The sequence below is a fragment of the Mustela nigripes genome, chromosome 14, assembly GCF_022355385.1.
Source record: "Mustela nigripes isolate SB6536 chromosome 14, MUSNIG.SB6536, whole genome shotgun sequence".
Lineage (NCBI taxonomy): Eukaryota > Metazoa > Chordata > Mammalia > Carnivora > Mustelidae > Mustela > Mustela nigripes.
The window spans coordinates 4,305,860-4,332,231 of NC_081570.1; the positions used below are offsets into that span (position 1 = coordinate 4,305,860).

A 26,372-nucleotide genomic window follows, 5' to 3' on the forward strand; every position below is an offset into this window, starting at 1 on the left:
CTGGAGGGGTGGAGACCCAGTTCTGACAGACCAGACCCGTTCACTGTCTGCATCAGTGGCTCCCACCTGGGGCTGTTTCTGACCCTGTAAAGGGTATTCAGAAACAAGTGGGAGTACTCCGGGTGTCATGGTGAGTGTATGTGTAGGTCTTCTCTGATTCTGCACAAATGGTGAAAATGCCCTTGTGGAGGAGCTTAGAGAAACCAGTCAGTCCCTGCTTTTGCTCCCAGCGCTCTTTACATTGGTGGTTCTTCCCCTTGGCTGAATGTTAGAATCGTCTGGACAGCTTTTAAATATATCAGGGCCTTAGGTCCCACCCCTGACCAATTAAATGGAGGTCTCTGGGGTGAGCCCCAGGCTTAGGATTTTTAAAAGCTCCCTGGGAGATTGTAAGTGCAGCCAGGGTTGAGAATCACCACCTCAACTCTACCGTTGACTGCTTTCAGAAGGAGCCTTCGTTGTAATTAAACAGACTGTGGTTAAAAGTAAGCAAAAGGAAATCTGGAGGGGCACATTTGTAATAGTCAAGTGGGCTTTATGAAATGTACAAGTACATTATTAGAGCACACATCGTTGGAAGCAGCTGACACTTCTGAATTTGGACTAAGATTCAAACGGTGGATGCAACTCAGAGTCTGTTGTCTGGGCAGAGGCTCTCTCTTTCTGTTTTCCCTGTTGCCTTCTTTATCTTTTTCCTTTCTGAATATTTTAACCTAATGTAATGAAGCACCTGTTTGTGACAAGTTTTTCTCTCTTCTTTTTCTCCCGCACTCCATTTCCATCGCTTAGTTACTGTTCTCTTTCCATACTTCATGGCTTTTCAGAGTTTGTTCCATTTCCTGTCTAATCCCAAGACACTGTGACCACAGTGAACATTCCTGATACGGTGGCCATCGGGTCTTTCACAAGATGATAAGTTTCTGAGAAACTTAAGTTGTTAGAAAACTGAAGTTGGCTTGGTCAGGGAAGGATCTGGAAAAGCTCAGACCTTAGGAAGGGAGTTCTCAGAGTAGATATTGGCTACTGATGGTTTCTCATAATCGTTGCATTGAGAACAGTGTTACTGAGAGTAATTGGAGCCATCCTGGTACACTTGCAGATCTCTTTCACTGTACTCCTCCTCTCTGACACTGACATAAGCTCACAGTGACAGCAAATTTAGTATGGCTTTAAAAATACCGCACAAATATGTAATGAGGATTAATCTCACTTTGCTTTCTTTGACCAAAAAAGTCGTTTTCCTTCAAACCCACTCATTAATGTTCAGTTTTCTTAATGTTTCATTTTTTTGAATTATTCATCTGTACCACTAAATTCATTCTCTGCCTGTGATTCTCTCTGAATTGATGCTAGTGTTAACAGTTTAGCCCGTATCTTTTCTTCCTTTCTTGAAATTCACTGGAAACACAATTTAGTCTTCAGTCAGGCTGACTTCGCTGGTTCTTGACTTCTTTAATCTTTGACATGTGGGCTGGAAATGTTATGTGTATGTGAGTAAATGTTACATGTTTGTTTTATGTGTGTATGTATGTTCTGGGCATGTGGGTGATGTTTTATATATGGCTGTCTTCTCTGTATGTGGGTGAATGTTATATGTGTGTGTTCCGTGCGCATGTGTTATATGTATGCCTGCCTGTTCTCTTGATGTGGGTAAATGTCCTCGCTATGTGTGTATGTGTTCTGTACACGTGGATAAATGTTATTTATATGTATGTACTCTGTCCGTGGGTAAATATATGTGTGATGTATGCATGCGTGTATTCTCTGTGCGTGAGTGCATGTTACATGTGTGTATGTTCTGTGTATGTGGGTGAGGGTCAGGTGTGGTCGGAAAGCACTCTCAGTAGGCTTGTGTATCTCACAGGGCTGAGGTCATCCGAGCCTGCTGGGTCTGGCAGGCTCCTCTTCTGCTCGGTTGCACCTGCGGGGCTGTGTGCCTCCAAGATAATCCTACTTACTTTCTATAAAAAATTATTTTATTTATTTAACTATTTTATTTTATTTATTTGATTTGGTTTATTTTTCTCTTTTAGAGAGAGAGAAAGAGAGAATGCATGTGCACAAACAAGGAGGGACAGAGGGATAGTGAGAGAGAGAATCTTATGCATCATTGAGCCCGATGTGGGGCTCTGTTTCATGACCCTGAGTTCATGACCTGAGGCGAAATCAAGTGTCAGATGCTTTAATTGACTGAGCCACCCAGGCTCTCTGACTCTACTTACTTTTTCAGATGGTTTGGAGAATTCCATGAGTTAACAGTTAAAACTCACCATAATACATTATAAAGCTTAAGTTCATTTGGCCCTATTTATAGTAAATAAATACTAAGTAAAACAAAAAGCACCAACTATATGTAAAATAAAAGGTTGATATGTTGGATTACATTGAAAGAACTTCTTTTTATCAAAAAGCACCATTAAGTGAATGAAGTCCATAGAGTAGGATTGACCAACAGAGGCTTAAAATCAGAACATTTGGAGAAGTCCTGAAAGTCACTAAGAAAAGAGAGGAAACCTAGTAGAAAATGGGCTAGAGACTTGAACAGGCATGTCACCAATGGTCAGTATACATAGGTCTTCATCAGTCATTAGGGAGAAGAGAACTAAGGCCATGGCACCATGCTATTGTACACCCAAATGACTAAATTAAAAAAGAGAGCATCAGGTGCTGACAAGGACCAGAGCAGTGTGAGTTCTCATACAATGCTGAAGGGCACCCAGGTTAGTGCTGCAAAACTAGGGTTGCCGACACGCACGCCACGCGTCTCAGCAGTTCCGCTGCTCACGTATATTCCCACAGCAACAGGCCTATGTATACTGAAGATACGTACAAGAACATTCTCAGGAGTGTGATTCCAGATGCCCCCAAGCCAAAAATAGCCCAAGTGCTCCCCAACATTAGAATGGAAAAATTAATTGTGTTATATTCATATAATGTAAAAAGCAGCAATGAAAATGAATGAACTTATGCTATATTCAGGAAATGAATAACTCACAAACATACTGTGGTGTCAAAGAAACCAGACTTGGAAATTTATATGTGTGATTTTGGGTATAAGTTCAAAACAGTTGAGAAGTGGGAAAATTAATCACAGGTTGTATGTCAGAAGTAGGTACCTTTGGAGGGTAGGGGAGGGTCAATTAGGGCTTCTGGGGTGTTGGTCACAGTCTAGGTTTTGATCGTGGTTGTGATACGTATACATGGACCCATAAGAATATACTTGTGATTTGTGCTTTTTTGTTTGTAAATAATATTTCAGTAAAAAATTGTTGAAATGGTATATAGTGTAAACTAGCTTATTATTACAGAGCAGTGGGAAGTGAGCAAAATACAACCACCTGCAGTGGCGTTGGAGAATCTTGGAGTGTAGCATTTGATACTGTTTTTGTAAAGTTTGGAGGGAGCTGATGCTCAGCCATCATTAGGGAAAATAAGTACTGGTGGGTATCAGGGCAGCAGAACCATGAGTGTTATGGAATAAGGGATTTACTTATTATAAGAATAGACTGAATGCAGCTGTGGGAGAAGATGGAAGCAGAACCCAGTGGACGAATTAGAGGGTTGGAGAAGCATCAGGAATCAGCTCCTTTATGGCCTGGCAGCCAGCGGGGCTCTGGGAGGCCAGGCAGGACAGGCTGTCACCTCTGCCAGGCTGTTGCTGTTTCTTTTCTTCTCTTCCCTCCCCTCCCCACCTCTCCCCTTCCCTCCCCATCTTCCCTCCCCTCCCTTCCCCTCCCCTCCTCATCTTCCCTTCACTTCCCTTCCTTCCCCTCTCCTCTCCTCTCCTCTCCTCTCTTCTCCTCTCCTCTCCTCTCTTCTCTTCTCTTCTCTTCTTTCTCTTTTCTTGAAAGATTTATTTATTTATTTTAGAGATTGCACGAGTGGCGGGAGGTGCAGAGCTAGAGGGAGGGGGAGAGAGAGAATCTCAAGCAGACTTTGTGCTGAGCAAGGAGCCCTAGGTTTGGCTCAATCCCAAGAACCTGAGTTGATGACCTGAATCACGCGCTTAACCGACAGTCTCGCTGGTTCCCCAGGCTGCTGCCTTTGTAGGTCTGCCGCCTGGCATCTAGTGCTCTCGGTGGGGCCTGGAGCGGGGCTGGCGGTTAAGGGAAGAGGGTGTCTTCTCTTGGTCATCAGGGCTACTAGTTGGGGAATAAAGCTAGCGTTGGAGGAAGAAATGTGGATAAGCTGGAAACTTCTAGCTCCTGTTGCTGTCACCCTTCTGAGAGCAGAGGCTCTTCTGCTTCCCCGTTTTAAATCTTGGGCAGATTGACGGAAGGGATCCTGGGAAAGTCCAGCCTGACCAAATTGATTGAGGTAAAAATGGCCACAGCGGTGTTTGCACGACCTTGTGAATATCGTAAAATATTCATGCTATTGCATGTGAATGACACCTCTGTAAAGTTGATGTCTTAACAGAGCCTGCTATAGGTTGAAAACCCCAAAGAAAAGCAAGGAAATAACGAGTTCAATAATCAGGAGATTGGTTCCTTCCCAAGGGCTGTATGTTAGTTACTTTTTCCTTGTGGGCTGGGCTCCGTCACGTTGTCCTGTGACTGCATTTTCTTGCAGATGGCCTGTGGCAGCCCTTGCATCCCGGGGGCTGGGAATTCCCAGCCCCGTGCAGGCGGTGGTGCAGTGGGGTGCTTTATCAAGTTATGGGGGCACAGTGTGCTCTAGCCTGCGATTTCTAGCTTTTTAACGATTAGAAGATGTTAACGTGAATGATTTCAGTGTTCCGTCTTGGGATCTGGAAGTTTCAGGGTAGTAGTTGCTGCTTCTCTGTCTGTGTCAGTGTTACTGTGAGGCTTATTCTTGGGATGATGACCGGGACTGTGGGGAACAAGGGCTCCAAGGGCTCCTGACATGTCCGTGAGTAGTTTCGAAAATAGGTTAATAGGATATTCTTGTCAATTTCCTGTGTATATTTGATTTTAGAATTTCAACTAAGATTTCTTTTTTTTTTTCAACTAAGATTTCTTTGTACTTAAGTAGATTATACAGATTCATTAAGCATTCATAACAAATCTGTTTTGATAATCTGAGAAATCAAAACATTCTCATCATCAAAAACTTAGTGGAAAATGCTCTTATCCACTCTTCATTTACATGGAGCCACTTTTTATTTGAATGTTTGCTGTGGCTCTTTTTATCCTCTTTGTAATGAGGAAGCGATTGCTCAAATGAAGAAAGTTATGCAGCTTTCCTGCCTGGGGCTGTAGTTGTACCACAGTTAGGAAATGGGTGCGAAGGTTTTTACAAAAATTCAAAAACAAAGAGTATCTTGTACTTTTTGTATGCAAAGGGTAGAAAAATTTTTGCTCTAGTTATGGAGACTTTCAGCTTTATGCTGTTTTGGTGTAGAACATAAAAGGCAGGGTATTTGAGCGAAACAGTTTAACTCCTTAACTAACAGGAGCCCCCAAACCATTATTTCTACGTGGGTTAAATTTATGTTCTAAAGTCTCATTACTGTTACTGTTACTTATAACGCCTCTGGACTATGTGGAAAACTTCAGAGGTACATTTGTTACATAGTGAGATTCTTAGGGTTTTATTTTGAGTCAAATGTCACACTTTATAGTTTTCCATTAAGAAATACATTTTTGGCCCCTGCCTGGCTCAGTCCAGGGGAAGCATGCAAGTCTTGATCTCAGGGTGTGAGCTCGAGCTCCATGTTAGGTGTAGAGATTACTTTAAAAAAATAAAATATTAAAAAAGAAATATATTTTAAAGAAGATTTTATTTACTTGACAGAGAGAGGGAGTGTGTGCATGCACAAGCAGGGGGAGGGGCAGAGGGGCTGAGTGGAAAGCCCAATGTAGGGCATTATCCCGAGATCATGACGTGAGCTGAAGTCAGATGCTTAACCAATTGAGCCACCCAGGCACCCCAAGAAATACATTTTTGATAATTTTTATAAGCTAGTTAATTAAGCGTTTTGTCTGTTAATACATTTGTTCAGTGATCATTTTCAGTGCCTATTGTGTGCCTCAAGCCCTGAGATCAGCCTAGCCATGCGGAAGTAACGAAAAAGGTGGTCACAGTCATGTTGGAAGACATACATAAAAAATAATTGCGGGGCGCCTGGGTGGCTCAGTGAGTTAAGCCGCTGCCTTTGGCTCAGGTCATGATCTCAGGGTCCTGGGATCGAGCCCCGCATCGGGCTCTCTGCTCATCAGGAAGCCTGCTTCCTCCTCTTTCTCTGCCTGCCTCTCTGCCTACTTGTGATTGCTGTCTGTCAAATAAATAATAAAAAATAAAATTTTAAAAAAATAATGCAATATGGTATAATAAAGGATATAATGAAATTATGAAATGTGTATGTACAAGGTGAATTTGAGGCCTATAAATGGTGGCTGTTGTATAAAAAATGACACTCAGGGTGTATTTTGAAGATGATTAGGAGTTTGTCAGGCAAAGAGAATCAGCAAGACCACTTTCCAGGGGAAGGAACTAATTGTGTCAAGGAATGGAAGGAGGAGTGATTTAATCAGGAATGCTGGCGTAGGGTTTAAGGAGAGAGATGGATGAATTAAGGTTAGAGAGATAGGCAGCAGCCCGCTCACAGAACGCTTTATATGCCATGCCGGGTTTATATTTTTCATCTCATAAGTAATAGGGATCAACGGAGAGATTTTAATCAGAAAAGCAAAATGATCATATTTTCATTTTATACAGTCACTCTGTGGGCAGTTTAGAGACTGGAAATCTGGAGAGTAATCCATACAAGAGATAATTAAGATCTGTTTCTAGACAGGGCAGTAGAGAAGGATCTGACCTGAGAGCTAGAATCAGAGGAATCCCCATGACCTCTAAGATAGAATGGCAAAGGAGAGGAGAAATTACTGAGACTCTGGCTTGAGGGATACTATAGATAATAAAATATGGGAAGGAGAGCAGGTTTTAAGATACTGAGCTTAATATTGGTACAGTCGAGTTTAGAGCACCTGTGGAACACCCAGACAGAGATACTGGAAGGCAGCTGGATATGGATTTGGGTGCTCAGGAGAGAGCTTGAGGAAACTGACCTAAGGCGATATTTTCCAAGGAGAGTAGGGAAAATGAGAAAAAGGGAGGTTCGAGAAATGATCTATTTCCCCCATCCTCTCTGGAAAGTAAGAGAGCATCCTCAGATGAATAGGAAGAGAGAATGGGAAGAAAATTGAGCTTGTGAGGGAGACCCAGAAAGAATAGTTGGAGAGGAAGAGAATGGGGAGGATCACAGAAGCCAAGGGAGGCTAGAGGAGCAAGGAGAATGAGCAAGAGGGATCAGCAGTACCATGTTGCAAAGAAAAATTCTTTCAATTTTTGTTATTATTTTGTGATATTAAGGTATAATTTAGAGGAGGAAATGGAGGGTTATCTATTTAAATGGATTTGGGACAATTGGCTTACCAATTGAAAAAATATAAGGTAAGTCTGTATCTCATACCTTATACAAAATAAATTTAAAAATTAAATATAAAAAGGGGAAATAATAAAAATACTAGAAGAAAATATGGGTCTATATAAAGTATTCAGTTTTCTTGATGACACCCAAATTAGATAGGAAGAGGCTATAAATTGGACTGCATATAAATTCACCCATTTCTGTGTGCTAAAAATACTATAAAATTAAAATGTAAATGGCAAGCTGGGAGAAATATTTGCCACATATTTGACAATGGTTTAATATCCTTAATATATAGAAGATCTATTAATAAAATGAGTAACTGGAGATTTCTGGCTAAGCAGTTACTTATTGAAAATGGATTTATTTCTACTTCCTTCCAAAATTTTGATAAAATGATAGAAGGGATTCACAAGAGGTATAAATCTGCAAAGATAGAAAATATGGGAGTGGGGGAAGTTTTTGTTAATGGTAGACTAAGTGGTTGGGCTCTCCTTCTTGCAAGTAGGGAAAGCTGGATACAATTTAACCCAAAATTTATGTTGAAAGTAATGGGGAGCTAGAAAGTGGTGATTTGTGGGGCTAAGATCTGTGGGAGGAGGGAAGCTCATAGATAGGAGATCAGATTTGAATCTACTTCTGTCACAGAGGAATCTGCTAATTAAGAAGAGTCAGGCAAGCAAGAAGCTGGAAAGCCAAATAGAGATTTTGATGGACTTAAAAATTGGAGGGTGAGGGGCTGAAATTATACTTGGATACATGTAGATTGGGGATGGGGGGACCCTGGAAAACTTCTTAGGCTTTGAGCAGGGGTCCCAAAGGCCTGGATCCTAGGAATAATAGTCTCTCAGAAGTGCTGAAGTCCAACTTCAGATCCTTTCAATTTTTGATTGGATCAAGGTGATCTTGACAGAAATAAATGTAAATTCTTCTGGAAGAAGATAGTATCACCCAGAGCCTCAAATGATATCTGCACTTATTTATGGTGACTGGCACTCATCCAGCAGATGAGAATTTAAGACAATTTGACTGAAACTAGAAGAAGCAAGAGATGATGGAAGTGGATCCACAGGGATCCAGATAATGAAGTTTTAGAGATTGGTGTTATATGTGATATGTTTAAAGAAATAAAAGAAAAGATTAAGAATCAAGGAACTGGAACTTTTAAAAAAAGAGAGAAAAAAAGAACCAAATGTAAATTCTAGATTGAAGGATTGTAACAGAATTGAAATTAAGATCTTAATCGATGGGCTTAAAAGAATAGTGATAGTAATTTGAAAATAAATATTCAGAATGATGAGAAATGTGAAAAGTGAGTGGGAAACACGTAAAAGAATGTATGTATGATGTGAGATTCAGTGAAATTGTTTAATGAGTGTGTAATTGGCATCCCAGTAGGAGGAGGAGGAAGAATCTTGCAAAAACAGTATTTGGAGAGCAAATGGTTGAGAATTATCAGATCGCCAATTCAAGAAATACTGTAGACCTTAAGCTAGATAGATACATTCAAATAAAATCTCACTGAAACATAAGTTGCTTTTAAAACCAAAGATAATAAGAAAATCTTAAAAGTAGCTGGAGAAAAATTACATATTACATTCAAAAGAGCAATAGGGGTGCCTGTGTGGCTCAGTCAGTTAAGCATCTCACTCTTGATTTGGGGTCAGGTCATGATATCAGGGTCATAAGGTTGAGCCCTGTGCTGGGCTCTTCACTGGGCATAGAACCTGCTTAAGATTCTCTCTCCATTGCCCTCTGCACCCTCCCTCCTCTTGCCCAGGCTGGCATATGTGCTCTCTCTTATTAAAAAAAAAAAGAAAGCAAGCAAGCAATAATAGTGACAGCTAATTTCTCAACAGAAGCAAAGGTCAAAAGACAATTGAATGATATTTTAAAAAATGTAAATGAGAAAGGAAGCTGCCAATCTAGAATTCTATACCCAGAAAGAAAACCTTTCAAAAGTAAAGACAAAATACCACCTTTTCAGATCAGCAAAAAGTAGAAAGAAGTAATCTCATCAGACCTGCACTGGAAGATAGTAAAGATTCTTCTTTGGGCAGAAGGGAGATAATCCTGTAGGGCAGCTTTAAGGTTCAGGGAAAGTGAAGAACAACACGAGGGTGAATGCAAATGAATCTTGATGTATACAGGACAACAATAATGCCTTGAGTGGTTTAAAATATGTGGAAGAATTACATATATATTAAGGTAACATAAGTTGTGGGGATGTAAACAGAGTTAGTATCCTGTGGTGTTTGCACTGTCCAGGAAGTAGTAAAAATAGTAATATACTTAAGGCTGGTAAATCAAGGATGCATGTTTTAATCTCTAGATATTCATTAAAAGAATAGTAAAAGAATGTATACCTAACAAACTAATAGAGGGGAAATACAGAGGAGGAAGAGTTATCATCAAATAAAATTTGGTTAATCTGAAAGGAGGCAAAAAGAAGAAGGAACGTAGAACATTTGGGAAAAATAGGATGCAAACAGTAAGATGATAGATTTAAACCATGACACTAGTAATTATATGAAATAAAAATGAACTAAATTTTTCACTTAGAATACAAAGATTGACAGATTAGTTTACAAAACAAAGTGATTCATAACTTCATGCTGCTCACAAGGATGCAGATAAGTAGAAAGTGTAATGGTAGAAGAGGACATACCCCTTAGACACTAACCAGAAGGAAACTTTGTACTATATTAATGGAGTAGAACCTAGGGCAGAGAAGCATTAATAGGGATAAAGAAGAGACATAATGATAAAATAGTCAGCTCAATAGTTCTACATCTATATTCACCTAAAAACATAGTCTCAAAATACATAAGGCAAAAATTGACAAAACAAACAAAGAATAGAGAAGTACCACAATCATAGTGGGAGATTTAAATACGCTTTATTAACCAATAAAGAATCAGGGTATAAGAGATCTCAGTTACACAATTAACAAACTTGAGATCTCACTGGTTTAACCAGTAGATTGAACACAGTAGGACAGAGAACTAGTAAACTGAAATGATAAATATTAGAAATGAAATCTAGAATAAAATGAAATAGGAGATTAATGGGGCACTGTATCCAGTATCTGTAGACTGAACTTTTATTTTCATACAAACATGGGAACATTTATCAAAATTGCTGATCCCCAAAGTAATTCTTGACAAATTTCAAAAGGTTGAAATCAGACTTATAGACATAGGCTTAGTATTTGAAAAATCAGTGTAAATAACTGAGTTAATGAGATAAAACTGAAAAGTAATGTGATAATGTCAATAGATAACAAAAATTAACTATTTAAAATGCAGTCCCATGACACATTATGACTAAATAGTAACAGTCCTTAATTTGATAGAGATTACTTAGAGAAGTCCTATGGCAAGCATCATGTTTAATGGTGAAATGCTGATGAATTTCCTTCTGAGACTGCAAAAGAAATAAGTTGTTTGTTACCATTTCTCCTACTAAATTTAATAAGATAAGAAAAATAAAAAGTCAAAGATCAGAAAGTAATGAAAAAACTGATTTTGTAGGTGACATGATTGTATATAAAGAAAGTCCATGGGACGCCTGGGTGGCTCAGTTGGTTGGGCAGCTGCCTTCGGCTCAGGTCATGATCCCAGCGTCCTGGGATCGAGTCCCATATCGGGCTCCTTGCTCCGCAGGGAGCCTGCTTCTCCGTCTGACTCTGCCTTCCACTCTGTCTGCCTGTGCTCGCTCTCGCTCGCTCTCTCTGACAAATAAATAAAATCTTTAAAAAAAAAAAAAAAAAAAGAAAGTCCAAAAAAATTTCCTTTTAAGTTAATTATGATTAATAAATAAGGTTGGAAGATTTAAGGTAATGCTGGACACAGTTGCAATTTAACATATCAACAACTAACAAAAAATGTAATAAAAATATTATTTGCAATAATATAGTTGGATTTTTCGAATTAATCTAAAGAAATATAAGGCATCTATACAGAAAATAATAAATATTGAGAGAAGTTAAAGATCTAAATAGACATACCATGTTCATGGATTAGAAGAAGACAATATTTTAAGATGTTGATTCTTCAAAAGTTCATCTGTGCATTTAATATAATACCAGAGAAAATATTAGCAGGTTATTTTTTTTCTTTTTTGCGGCACTTGATAAACTGATATTAAAGTGTACTTGGAAATGTAAAAAAGCAAGGAATAGCCAGAATAATTCCCAAGAACAAACTGGGCTGATTTGCTGTACTGGATAGCAAGACTTACCAAGCTGTAGTAATGAAGAGTATTGTTTAGGTAAGTAGACCAAATGACCAAACTAGTCCAGAAAGAGACCCGTTCTACTCTGGACACTCGATTGATTGCACAGGAGGCACTGCTGGATAGTAGAGAAAGAACAGTCTTTTTTTTTTTTTTTAAAGATTTTATTTATTTATTTGACAGAGAGAGATCACAAGTAGGCAGAGAGGCAGGCAGAGAGAGAGGAGGAAGCAGGCTCCCTGCTGAGCAGAGAGCCTGATGTGGGACTCAATCCCAGGACCCTGAGATTATGACCTGAGCCGAAGGCAGCGGCTTAACCCACTGAGCCACCCAGGCGCCCCAAGGACAGTCTTTTCAATGAGTGGTGTTTGGTTAATTAGATACTCAGGTGGGAAAGAAAAGAAAGGAAATGTGACCCTGTACCTTACAAACATAGAAATTAATTGCAAATCTGTATCAGGCGGGATCCAATCAGGAAAAGGAAGCCAAACAGTAAGTTGAAAGAAAAAGTTTAATATGAAGAATTTTTAACTGTAACAGGGAACTGAAGTAAGGAGAGATTGGCTAGTAAAAGAAAGAAGATAAGAGTAGCTGTTGGAGAACAGTTGCTCCCTCTAGGGCTAAGAGAGAGAGCCCAAGGTAAAAGTCCTCTACTCCTAGGACTGAGACTCTGGCTTAACGAGAGGCAGAACCATGGTTGTTGGTGTCATACTGGTGGATGTTGGTGGAGCTTGATGGAAATCTGCCCTCTGGAACTTGGCAGAAGTTGCTCTCTAGCGCATCATAGGAAAGCTTTTTGTGGGGAACTGTTTTACAACATTTGTTCTCAAATCCCCCAAGGTGGTGGTCCTGGGGGAAGCTGCTGCGGCCAGGCAATGCTGGCCTCTGTTGCTGCAGTCTCTGGAGGCCAGAGAAGCTGCTGCATGCACAGCAGGAGTTGGGTGGGTGCTGGGTGGATGCTGGGTGGATGCTGGGTAGAGACTGGGGAGCTGTGTGTGCTGCAGGAGGTAGATGTGGAGAAGCCACCTGTGTTGAAGGAGCTGGACGCTTGCGTGAAAGTGTTCAGAAAGCTGTATAGATCAAGATGCCAAGATGCTGCTGGTGGTTTTTTGTTGTTGTTTTTTGTTTTGTTTTGTTTTGTTTTGCTTTGTTTCCCTAGCAGTTAAGATTCTGGTGTCTCTGGTTGTTTGTCTTCATTCAGCATTTATTTAATACTTGTTAAACATTCTCTCTATGCTAGATATAGAAATGTGTTTGTTACCAGACACTTGAGTGGACAAAATAGACATTAAACTTGCTTTTGCAGCGTTTTATAAGTTTAAATTGGATAACCAGCCGTTCCTACAGGCAGGGGTTCATGCCCTGCTGTAGTCCCCGGGGAAGGCTCTATCTGTGTCTGTATCCGGATCTGTATTATCTGTATTATCTGTATCTGTAGCAGTGATCCAGACACCTTTTGCCTTCACTGGGAAACAGCCATTAAGCAGATAGTCATAAGAATAGGCATGTATTTACAAAGTCGGATAAAGGCGGAGGAAGCAGAAACACAGGCTGTTGGAAGAGAGGAGGGTCTAATTTAGACTGGAAGCCAGTGAAAGGCTTTCTTAGGAAGTGATATTTTCATGACATGAGACAGGAGGATGAGGAGGAGTTAGCTTGAAGAGATCAGTGATCAGAGGAGTTTCTAGACAGCAGGAAGAAGAGTGTGGGCCTATCTAAAGCGGTGGGAGGAGCAGGGAGGGGTCAGGGCTGGAGGGCTGGCTGGAAGGGCAAGCCACAACGGTTCTGTAACTTGAAAGAGGCCTGGCTGTGAGGTGGAGGCTCGGGCGGGGTGTAGAGTGGGCAGCCTTGTGCTCCGTTGTGTAGGTGGGGGATGTGAGTGCCTTCTGTTGAGAGCGAGAGAACTTAGAGGAGAGGGCACTTTTTGGCCCAACAATTTATTTAAGTGTCTTACATGAGGCAGTATCCTGCACTCTTGGAATATATAAGACAACAAAAAAAGAGATCTGTCTTTAGGGAGCTTACATTCTAAAGGAGGAGACTGAAAATAAACAAAATAAGGTGCTACATGTATTGTAAAAAGAAAACTAGAACCTGTTAAAAGGAGATACAAGAACTGAGGTTGGGCGGGCAGTGGGATGTAGTTGTAAGTGGTGGGCTGGGTTTGATGCCAATAGAATGCGACGTTCACCAGGGCAGAGATTCTTGTGTTATTCACTGCTGTATCCCCAGAGGTTGGAGTGCGCGGCACATCGTAGGTGCTCAGTGAATGTTGTATGAATGATGAGTGATGCTAGATCCCAAGGATGGGAAGGACTGAGTTGTGGGAAAACTCCATTGTCTCCCTGACGCTCACGCCACTGCCATACTCACAGCACTTCTGACTCCAGGCATTGTGGGGTGTTCCCCCACCAAGCTGTTCTCTCTAGCACCAGCTGGGTGTCCTACAGTTTATCTTACTTCTGACACCGTCTACCCAGAGATTACATCAGACACACAATAAGGGCTCAATCCCACAAGACTGCTCCCGGCCCCCGTCTGATGCCAATGGCAAGTGCAGGGGGCTCACCTGTGCTTCTGATGGGCTGTAAATCTGAGGTTCGTTTCATTTGCCAGAGCGCTCACAGAACTCAGGGAAACACAACGTCTGGGTGGTCCCGAGGGCAGGGGTGGGTCCCTGAGGGCATGGGGTATATCAGCTTTCCTGTATGGATGTGTTTGCCAGCCTGGAAGTTCTCGGAACCCCAAACTGCTGGGATTTTAAGGAGGCTTCCTCAGCTCCTCCTGAGTTGAGAAACTCCTCCATTATCAGCCCCTCCCCGCTCTCTGGAGGGTGGGGCAGGGCTGAAGGATCTAAGCTTCCAATGCTGGCTTGGCTTTTCTGTGACCCTCCAGCTCCCAGGAGCCATCCAGGAACCCATGTGAAGGTGCCTTGTTAGAACAAAAGACGCTTCACGTGCTCTTTTCATTTAGGGAGATACAGGGGGTGTAGGAGCCCTGTGTCAGGGATAGGGTCGAATACCAAACACCGGGGAAAAAAAGATAATCTCACTTAGGCAAATTGCGAGGGTTTTGGGAGCTCTGTGCCATGCATGGGGCCAGAGAATAATACATGTTTTCTGTTATCTCCCATTGAGAGACCAAAATGAGATTAGTCATGGTTGAAGATATCTTACAGGGAAGGTATGCATATTGTAGGGGTATTAATACTGATATGCTCAATTCAGAGTACAGTAGTCACTCCTTAACCAGTTTGCTTTTGATGGTGGCACTTAAACATGGTCAGCTGCCAACACTGCTCTGCCTGACGTGTTGCCAGAAGGTCAGTTGTAGCCAGACGCTCTGTCACAGTGCCTGTGCCATCCACGTCACTCTACGTCCTCAGGGAGGCCTTTTATCCTCTCGCGTCATCACAGGGAGAAGGTCGAGTACAGGACAATGGATATTTTGAAAGAAAGGCCACATTCACATAACTTTTATTAGAGTGTATTATTAAATTGTTCTATTATTAAATTATTGTTAATCTTTTAATTTATAAATTTAGCCTTATGGCAGGTTTGTATATATAGGAAAAAATACTCTCTATATAGGGTTTGGTACCAGCTGTGTTTTCAGGCAGCCACCGGGTTCTTGGACCATGTTCCTCACAGATAAGGGGGGATTACTGTAAATTATATTTGCTTTTAAAGGATTTGACTATTCAGTTTTATTTTGAATTCTTGGAGTTCATGTTGTTTCATGGCATTAATTTTTTCCACTGTACGTTTTCTCAGTTGTATTAGTAATAACTTACAGATCTGCTTATCCCCTGGGATATTACCCAGTTGAAAGGTGACTCCTTTCAGTAATTTTAAAATCAAATTGGTGTTATATATTGATTTATGTATCGAAATTTTATTACCACCTGTCTTGCTGCATTACACTGCCCTAAGGTTGTGGTGCTGGCAGGGTGTGTGCGTACGTGTGGGGCGGTGGTTTTATGCCACTTCAGCCAGGTTAGCTGGAGTTCCCCGGGGTAGCAGTGGTTGTAATACTGAGTTTAAAGCTGCGCTTTCTGCTATCATTCTGGTCTGTCAGTTGGACAGACCCTTTGGTGAGTTCTCTGGTCGCCTTTGCTGAGGTCAGCCTCATGACGATCTTTTTGTTTGCTTGAAATCCTATTGACAGACTGTAACTCCCTCCAATTTAGGTGCGCATGAAGATTGCCCTTTATTTGCCGAGTCTTCCGCTTTCTGCTTGAGGGTGCCAGTGTCATATATAATGTCATAGCACAAGAAGATAGAGCTTCTGACTGAGAAGTATAGGGCACTCTTGTTGAGAAGAGTTTGTTCAGCCATAACCGGAAGCTGGCTTATGTTCGAAGGACTGTGTCTCTGAATGAACAATGGGGAGTGCACTAAATTGCCTACATCCTTTTTGCCATAGGTAGTCTCCCCTTCCCGTAGAAGTCACTTTATTATATTTCTGTTATAAAAAGTGTATAGACAGGGGCACCCAGGTGGCTCAGTCGGTTCGGTGTCCGACTCTGGATTTTGACTCAGGTCACGATCACAGGGTTGTGAGGTGGAGCCCTGCCCGCTCTGCACTAAGCATGGATCCTGCTTAAGATCCCCCCTCCCCGCTGCTTGCACGCATTCTCTCTCTCTCTTGATAAAATATTGAAAAAGGTATGCACACATGTATTTTACTATAAAAATAATGAATGGTCGTTGGAAGCATGCTAACAACAAAGGCACATAGAGATTAAAAATGGAAACTTTTTCTTGAAATTATACACTCTAGGAGATAACCATTGTCAACAGTTTGATTTATATCCTTCCCTGGACTTTAAAAATGCATATGTAAATCACGTGTGTACGTGTAGTGTGTGTGTGTGTGAGAGTATGTATATATGCACGTTTACATGTGTATAAGTGTCTGTGTGTATTTGTATGTGTGAGTATACACCCGCCCTGAGGAATCATGCATGCCTCTTGCCTGACCACCCCGCTCCCTGCACCCCTGGCCCCGTCATTTCCCGCACAGGTGCATGGGTGTAGATGCATAACTGCAGAGCAGGGATGTTTCGTAAAAATTTTAAACCAGCCCTTTATGGGTTGCCTCAGCATTTTGCTCATGTAATTAGTGATGTACTTAACATTCTTGTTCCTGTATTTTTGCACACTTCTCCAGTTATTTCTGTAGGAGAGAGGCCTACTGTGCGGTTAGTTGCTCATCTCAGAGTGGAAATGTTTGTCATGTGCCCTCCCAGAAAGGTTGTGCCAGTGTCTGTTCTCACTAGCTGAGAGTGTCCATTTCCCCAAACCCTAACCAACACTAGGCTTTTAAATTCTTCTCTCGGATGAAAAATGATGTCTCTGTTAATTTGCATTTCTTTGCATATCCCTAAGATTTGGTATGTTTTGGCCGGTTGTGTTACTTTTCTGACTTGTTTGATCATTCTTCTACTCCCCCGCTCCCCCCGGCTTTTTTTTTTTTTTTTTTTAAGATTATTTTTTTATTTATTTGACAGACAGAGATCACAAGTAGGCAGAGAGGCAGGCAGAGAGAGAGGGGGAAACAGGCTCCCCACTGAGCCGAGAGCCTGATGTGGGGTTCAATCCCTGGACCCTGGGATCATGACCCGAGCCGAAGGCAGAGGCTTTAACCCACTGAGCCACCCAGGTGCCCCTTTCCTCCCCCTGGCTTTTAAAGTACATTCTTCATCTTTTCCTTTCTGATTTCTGTGTGTATTTCTGTAAACAAATGTGGGTATAATTTTTTGTGTCTAGTCACCTGTATTTCATTCTCAGTTTTCTTAACTCGTTGTACGTCTTGTGGCAGTCCTGTGAATCATGCACTCAGACTTTGAGTCTTTCTGGCCCACATGGCATGCCTGGGACAGACAGTCCCCCCACTCCACTTACTCATTATTCTCCCTAGATTTTCTTATCTGTTACGTATTTTTATCCTGAGATGTTTAATACAGAGAAACACTTTTATAAATGGGAAGAATGAGGTAGAACTCTTAATTTCATCCCCCTCACAATACATGCTGATTATTGAATCATTGATCCTTTTGTACTGATTGGAAATGTTGCCTGATTACTTTGTGCTAAATTTTCACAAACACATCGTTCTTTATCTTGATGCCCTCTCTTCATTGATCTTCATCAGTCCCACATTGTGTGCTTTTTCCTTACATACACACACACACACACATTTAATTTTTATCAGTCTAAGGTATTTTGAAAGTTATTACTCCTATTCTAGTCTTAAAGAGCTTTCAAAAAAAGAGTGTGTGACTTCATTGGCTTCTTTGAATGATCGGACACCAGTTTCTGTAAACTGAGGTCACAGTCCTTTTTTCCTTTTGGCAGCAAATGTAGTGGGTTGTTGAAGAAAATGAATCAAAGCAACTTTTCTTGCCACTGAGAATAGAATTGAAATAATCTCTGGCTTTTCTTTCTTTCTTTCTTTCTTTCTTTCTTTCTTTTTTAAGATTTTCTTTATTTACTTGACAGAGAGGTAGAGAGAGAACACAAGTAAGCAGAGCGGCAGGCAGAGGGAGAGAGAGGAGAGTCTCCTACTGAGTAGGAGCCCGATGTGGGGGTCGATCCCAGGATCCTGGAATCATGATCTGAGTTGAAGGCAGCCGCCCAACCAACTGAGCCACCCGGGTGCCCCTCTAGTCTTCATTTCTCTAGCTGTTGTTTTCGACCTTTCCTCCTGTCTTGGCACACATCAAAAGTAGAAGTATTTTGGGGTATGCTGGGTTAGTGGGTGGGTTCTCTTGAGGCCAGAGCCCACTCGGTTAGGGGTCTGGGTGTCCCAGGCTCCTGGCAGAGCACAAGGGGCTCAGCATCTGTAAGCAGCGCATGGTGTTCCTTGTGTCATCAGGAAGTGTTGGCCAAGGAGAGGTACTTGAGCTCCAGGCAGTTTTCCCTGTAGGTCATTATAGCTTCATATGGAGTTAACATTCTGAGAGCCAGACTTCTTTAAAAAAAAAAAAAATGTGGTAAATATACATCACATAAATATTTATCCTCTTCGCCATTTTTAAGTATTCAGTTCCTCGGCATTAGGTACATTCACGCTGCTGTGTGACTGTCACCACCATCCACCTCCTGAACTCTTCCTCTTGCAGAACTGAAACTCTCTTCCCCTTTAAACACTAACTCGCTTTCTCTCCTCCCTGCCAGTCCCTGGCCGCCTCTCTTCCACTTTCTGTCTCTGTGAATTTGCTCCAAGTTTCTCACAAGTGGAATCACGCGGTATCTGTCTTTTCGTGACTGGCTTTTTTCACTTAGTGGAATGTTCTCAAGGTTCACTCGTGTTGTAGCGTGGATCAGAATGTCTTCCTTTTTATAGGCTGAATGATGTTCTGTGATGTATACACACACTTTACGTGTCCGTCCTTTGAGGGACACCGGTCTTGCTTCCACCTTTGGGTGTCGGGACTCATGTTGCTATGAACATGGGTATATAAACCAGAGAGCCAGACTTCTTAGAAGAGGTATTTCCCCCCTCCGCCCATTTTTGCCTCTTCTTCAGATACTCCAGTCTGAATTTAGCTTCCATTATTCTGCAGAAACTTCTTTCTTAGATCATCAGTGACCTCAAGTTGTTTAATGTAAGGAGCATGTTTCAGGACTTGGTTTGCTTTCTCAGATATAGTCAAGCAAGTTGACGATGCCTTTCCCTTCGTTTTTTGGGTTGGTGTACGTCCCTGGGTTTTCTTCCCACCGCTGGTTCTTTCTTCTTGATCGTTACCCACCCGCTAACGGTGAGATTTCCTCAGGGCTTGAAATTAGTCTTTTCTGTGTGGTTGTTAAATGTGGGTATTTCTGGGAATCTGAGGGCCTTTACTTCTAGATTTCCATTTTTTCTTGCAGTGACCGCCTGCCGCCCCCGCCGCCCCCGCCGCCCCCAGCCCCCTTCCACAGTCTCAGCCTGTCCAGACTCCCTAGTTTGTTTTGTGAGCTCAGCACTCTGCCGAGCTCCACACCAGAGCTGCAGGTGCCTCTGCTGGAGGGTCTGACGGACTTCTGCTTCGTGTCTGAAATAGAACCGATTGTCTTCCTCTCAGTCTCTCCTGTCTCAATAAAGGGCCTATCCCAGGTGCTCAAGTCAGGCCTGGGGGTCTGTCTAAAATAAACCTCTATAATCAGAACAGGTTTAGGTTTACAGAAAAGTTGCAAGATGATTTTAGAGAGCTTCTGTGTACCCCCCCCCGCCCAGTTTCCCCTGTTGACATTACTTTGGCACGGTGGTCCCAACCAGTCAACCAGTCCTGACCCATTATTATAAACTAAACTTTGCCCCTTATTCAGATTCCCTTGGTTTTAAACCCCTGAAGTCCTTTTCCATTCCAGGACCCTACCCAGGATGCCATATTACATTGAGTCATTGCGTCTCCATAGGCTCCTCTGCACCTTGACAGTTTCTGACTTTTCTTGTTTTTGTTGACCTTGACAGATCAGCTCTTTTGTATGATGTCCTTCAGTTGGGTTTGCCTGCTGCTTTTCTCATTCCTGGGCGGGGGTTACGGGTTTTGGGAAGGAAGACCTGGAGGTGTGCTGCCCTCCTCCTCGCGGGCCGGCAAGGGCGCTGCTGTCAGCGTGGCTGCGCGCTGACCATCTTAACCTTGGTCACCCGCCGAGGAGGTGTTGATCTGGTTTCTCCATTGTAAAGCTACTATTATTCCCCCTTTAGAGGCCATTTTGACCCCTCCTTCTTTGACTCCACAGGGAATCCAAACCTGCGTGTTCTGTTTGCAAATAAACGTCCTTTCTGTCCGAGTCTCTCTCTCTTCACAGCCACCACTGCTGTTTGAGCCACAGTTACCTGTGCCCAGGCTGCTCTGAGGGATCTCCTGGCTCCTGTCCTACAAGCCTTTTGGCCCCCCCCAACCAGTCTCCACCTAGGTGCCAGAGTGGTCTTTTAAAAATGTGCTTGTGTTCTGTACCCATTTTCTCAATCCTTTGATTGGTTTCCTGTTGTACTTAAGATACCATCCCAACTTCTCTGCGCGATCTGCGAGGCCTGTGGGATCTTATGTCTGTCACCCTCCAGTCTCTGGACAAGCCCCTCTCCCCACCTTCTCCCCGAGTCCCTTCTGCACGCTCGGGTGCTTCCTGCCACTTTGCCTTTTACATGTCGCTTCTTCTGCCTAGGAGATGGTCACCAGCCACCTTGTTGGCCTTTAGATCGCAGCTGTTTGGTATTTCCTTAGGGAGAACTTGCAGGCCTCCTTGAGCTGAGGGCCTTCCCCAGTGTAGGTTTCCACAGGCTCCTGCACTCCTGCCTTTCGTTGTGTGCCCGGGGCACCTCTCATACGGAGCCTGCCCCAGAGTTTTGTGCTCAGTATTTGAGTAAATGAATTTATCTTTTATTTAGAATAATGGGTAGAACTGCACAGTGGTAACCAGTTTGTCTTCCTTGTTTTAAGCATGCAAATATGTCAGTAAGTCTTTGAATTTAATTCTGGCATTCCACTGCTTTGGATCCTATCTGTATCCTTGTAAATGCTTTGTGTAAAGTCCTGTGATGGGTGTAGCAGTGGATGGAGAAGTGTGTATGCACCTCAAGGACCTACCTATTCATTCATTGCCTCATCCTCCAAATGTGTTTAAGAGCTGCAGTGTACAGAGCCCTGCACAGAGCCTAGATGGTACTTTTGGAGCCTGTGGGACATCTTCCATTCCCTCGGGTGCTAAGTCATGGAGTAGGGTAGATCTGGATAGATGTAGTTTGAATTCCAACTCGGCCAAGACTTGTGTCTTGAACTTAACCTTTGCCCATCTGCAAACGTGATAATAGCATTATCCCTCTTGTAAGTCTTGGAAAGAATGAGATAAGCAAAAGAATATATGATCAGTATCATAATCATTGCAGTCACACAGCTAATGTTGATTGCTTTTTAGGTTCTAAGCACTATGCTAAACAGTTGATATTACTTATTGTCATAAATTCTCACAGCAGCCCTATGAAGTAGGGCTCACGTTATCTTCATGTTATAAATGAGGTGAGAGAGACTCAGTTAAAAAATTAAAGAATTTGTCCAAGGTCATGGAAGTAAGTGGTAGAACTGTTACTGGAAGCCAGAACCGCATGACCTGATTTCAGAGCCCAGGAAGGACTCCCTGTGTTTTGTGAAGCCACCGACCTTCTAGTGCAGCTTCATTTTGGATTTTAAAGACTTTTTTGGAATCGGTTGGCATTTTAAAAATGTTAATAGTTTTGGGAGGAAGAACTGCTTTAAGCTGTTGTCAGCTGAAATTTGTTCCTTAACTGTATACGTTGGTCACTCTGACATCTGTGACTCCGTGCCTGTGGGGGGACTGAAAGGTGGGGTTGGACCCATCTGGGCACTTTTTCTTACAGTGAGAATTGCGGCTCCTATGGTCAGACTCACCTGGCGGTTTTACCAAAACTGCAGGCCTCAGTTCCTCTTTTGGTGTACTAAATCGTCATCTCCTAGTGGCAGGTCTTGGGAAACAATTTTTGCAATGACTTGTTTTAAGTAGGGCGGTTCTTTCTTATTCAGCTTGAAGTTTGAGAATCAGTGAATAGAGGAGATGGGGAGGGTAGGAGTGTTAATGATTCTGACTGTTGTGCAGGAAGCCACAGAGCAGTTAGCCTGGGCATGCGCAGTCAGCCAGCTTAGGAACAGGTAATGTACAAGCAAAATATACAGTGGACGAATCTGTTCTCCTTTTGTTTATTTCTTATCAATTTGTATTTGGGGGAATTTGGCATATGTTATATTATTCTTTACCCTGGTGGGATAGTACCAGAAAGGAATGGGTCTTGGCTATGGCAAGTTGACATAATAGAAATTTCAAATCTGACCAAAAAAATGTGAGAATATTAGGTGAATTTACTTATCATTTGTAAAGTTAGGAGTAAGTTGTCTAAAGCTGGTTTTGTATTCTCAGAGGATGGTCAGGGTCAGGGTGCCTCGATTTTTGACTTAGAGAATGGGGTTCCAGAGTTGGGGTTCAGCGGCTCAGCGAAAGTGGCTCTCCCACACTCCCCCGTGACTCTCTGCTTTCTCTGCTTGGGGACCGCAGCCTGGCCGCATGGCTCAGAGGGTGTAGGGGAGGGCAGAGTCTCTGTCTTGTGGTGCCCACTCATTCTGAAAGTGGCTTTTTTGAGGTATAATTGGCATTTAACAAACGGCACTTAAAGTGTATGGTTCTAAGTGCGGCCAGCTGCACCCCGCCGCGACGGACGTGTTCAGCGCTCTGAAAGGTTCCTGGGGGCTCTTTGCTGTCCCTTCCTCCCACTCTCCTCCTTCTTTTGTGGAATCTGTTAGGCCAAAAAGTTGATATTGTTGAGGATAAAGTCATAGGCAGAGAGGCATTTAACCTGCAGATTTTAGCTTTCATTTTCTTCCTGAGGACTAATGGAAGTGATGTGATGACTGTAACTGTAGGTTGCTCTGTCACGGGAGCAAAGTTTTGAGAAGATACATCTCGGGAAAAAAAAAAGAAATAAAAAGAAAGATACATCTCGTACGACGGACAATCTCTGAGGAGCTTGGCAGAGATGCATTTCTAGAAAGGTCGAAGAGATGGTAGAGATGGTGACTGTTGGAAGGGCACGGAGGACCTGATGCTTTCAAATGTTTTTTGGCCGCTTTCTGTAAGAAACTTTTGCCTGGACATTTCTCTTTTTCATCTGTAAGTGCAGTCGCGGAGGTTGGTCTGCACTGAGCGCCATATTGCCGAGTTACTGACTTGTGGTAAGGAAGTAGTGAGGTAGATCGGGTTCTAGTGTCAGGTTTGTTTCTGGCTGTCGCCTAGCTTTCTGACTCTCTGAATTTTCCCAGCTATTTATTTTTCATTTCTTTTCGGTTCTCCCATGTATTTTGTTTTGTAAGTAATATGCTTGAGGTAAACATGGCAGCATTTGTGTCATGATTTAACCTCATTAGAAATGATGTTCTTTGTCCTGTGTCTGTTTAGGTGAGAAATGAACCAATTCTCTGTGCTTATAAATGCTGGCAGGTCCTTGGCAAAAAACAAAAACAGAAACAAGCGAACCTAGAATACAGATTGAGTGTGTTGGAGAACCTGTCCCTCTGAAAAGTGATCCAGACATTGAGAGCTTACTATGGGTGAGGATTTCCCTGGAAAAGTGTTCTTCATTGGAACTCTGATGACCCGATGGGCCCGTGACAGTGAAGCTTGGTTGCGTGTTTCCGTGATGTTGTTAGTCTATGCTGTCGTGACATAGTTCTGTAGTTTAGATCGAGGATAGCACACATGTTAGTTATGCCCCTGAAGTTCTGGGGGATTAGGATTTTTGTTCATTTCTTGTTTAATTCAGTGACTGGTCACTATTTTGGAAGGGGACCGTCTTGGCAGTATATGAGCCTTCTGTGCCCCTTGATGTAAAAAAATGCCAGTTCCACCAGCAAGGGATTGTTTTGGGTTGAAGAAGCCTCCTTAGTCTTTGCATGCACCAGCGTGTATAAATTCAGTCCATTTGTAGTCACCTAGTGCTTGGCCTTCACGGGAGAAAAGAGAGGGCCTCCTGGAGGAGACCTGAAGATGGTCATTTGTTGGTTCTTGAGCCACTCCATCTGGGGCCCAGGAAAGGAGCTAGGAAAATCTGTTGCATACATCATGTTTCAGCTTGGGTCAGTCCTTTGGAAAAAAATAAAAATAAAAAGCAGTGCAGGTCCCGTAGCTTCTGGAATTCAGAGCCAACCTGTCGCTTCAACAGATTTCAGGTTAAGTAGGCAATTGCCAGACTGTTTCTGTGGGAAAACGTATGTATGTTCCAAATTCCTGTCTCAGTGAGGGGCTCTGGCGACAACACATGATTGTTGAAGCTGAATTCCAGCGCTCCCCAGGTGTGCCCTGCCCTGTCCTTGAGCCCTGCTTTCAGGCATGAAATTATATTCCAGGACTCTTGATTAGGGCCGTCCTACTTCCTGATGGCCTTTTCCTTCCTCCATCCCAACTAGCAAAATTATTCGCAGGTTTTCTTGAGTCACCTAAAACATTCTTTGTTGCCACAGATTTATTCAGCACCACTTGTTTGTCAGGACTCGGGGAGAGTTCTGTTTGTGTGTGTTCTTAGCTTAGATTGTCATCATTTCCATGGAGTCACCTGTGGAAGTCCTGTTGGTTGTAGTTGGAGCGGTTCCTGACTGCTTGGGCTGCTGTCATGTTGGAACAACTTTGGCAGGGGCTAAACTGGTACAGCATTTGGGCTAACATGTTTTGGTGGTTGGTGAATTTTAGGAGTGATTTAAAAGACTTTAGAAGCAGCCTCTATAGTGGCTTTATCCTCTTGTTTTAAGAAGAAATTAATAAGTACGTGTGTTTTGGTTAATGAAGGGGTTAGTGTAGATACTTGATCTGAGTTGATCCCCTTTTCTCATTTTAATAGGAAATCTTTTAGTAAAACAAGTTGACTCCCGTTACACCGGGGGCTTGCCTCCACCTGCAGACCGGCTGGAGCGGTACGCACGCCTTTTTGGATGGGCTGTCGATTCCTGCCTAGTGCTCCCAATTGCTCGCATGCCTCCCAGCAACAAACACCTATGTGACAGACTTTACGTGAGATGAGCATTCCAGAGAAATGAAATGCTAGTTTACTTTTCAGTAGCTGTGGAAGTGAAAAAAAGAAACCATGTTTTTTAGAATCATGGCCTTAAGGCACTAACACACTTGTATCTAGTGCATGAAGCTCTGCAAGTTATTTTTTAACAAAACCTAATCGGGGGAACAGAAATCTGATGTTTATAGAGTTTGTTTATTTATTGATTGCTCTGAGCCACCAGAAAGAATATGCTGTTCTTTTTAATAAAATCCTGTTGGGCAGTTAAGTATTGTTGGAATTTGATTTTAGCAAGGTAAACTCTGATGTTGGATACTGGGGGATGGAGCACATCTAGGGGCCTAGAAGGATGGTGCTTAAATCAGGTCCTGTTTTGCTCCCTGTGGTGGCGGTTATGTCCCCATTACCTGCCCACCCTCGAGCCCTCATTTGCACTGCCGGTTAGAGCCTGGGGTCCAGTAAGTGCTGGGGACCGCAGAGCCTGAAATCAGGGCATGTGGCCTGCTCCGGTTGGGTTCAGAGAGCAGACTAAAGATCACTGCATCCTGATTGAGTTCACTTCCTTTGGTAGCGAAAGGAGTATGGAAATTATTTGCTGTAACTCTTAATACGCTCACTGTTGCTGCAAAGTTAAGTATGTTTGTCGTGACTTAGATGGTAGCTTTGTGTTGCAAAACAAAATCTTAGCTCTTTTTGTCTTTTTTAAAGCAAACTTCTAATTGTTAATGAGGAAGATGAGTAAATAGTAAGAAATTGAAGCCTGACCTGTCAGATACTTTTCATTGTTGGAGACTCATCTTGTCAAGCTTCTATTAATTCTGTGTAATTCCAGCAGAACTGCAAGTTATTTTGCTTAAAATGTCTTTTCTCCCCTCTGTGCAGTGAGAGTTGAATGTGAGAACAGATCTTAATAGATAGAGTTACACAGTTTATTTTATCGTGTATCACTTTATTGCTGTCTTCTAGAACATTGTTATACTAAATGTTCCAATAATGGAAATTTTATGCAGCTACTTCAAATGAAACAAATTTGCAAAAACTCAATTTTGGAACTCATTCCTTGAGGAGAGGGAAAAAACTCACCACACTGTGACCAAATTAGATTTCTGATATATTGGCAACTTATCAAACACTGTCATTTCCAGAAAACAGGGTGTGGGGTCCAGTGGAAATGTCAGTAGTTCTC

General features: G+C 42.4%; 1 protein-coding gene across 14 annotated transcripts in view; it reads left to right on the forward strand.

Moving 5' to 3' along the window:
• Positions 1-26,372, forward strand: part of CAMTA1 (calmodulin binding transcription activator 1) — an 822,863-nt gene that overhangs the window by 55,902 nt on the left and 740,589 nt on the right. The window lies entirely within an intron of this gene.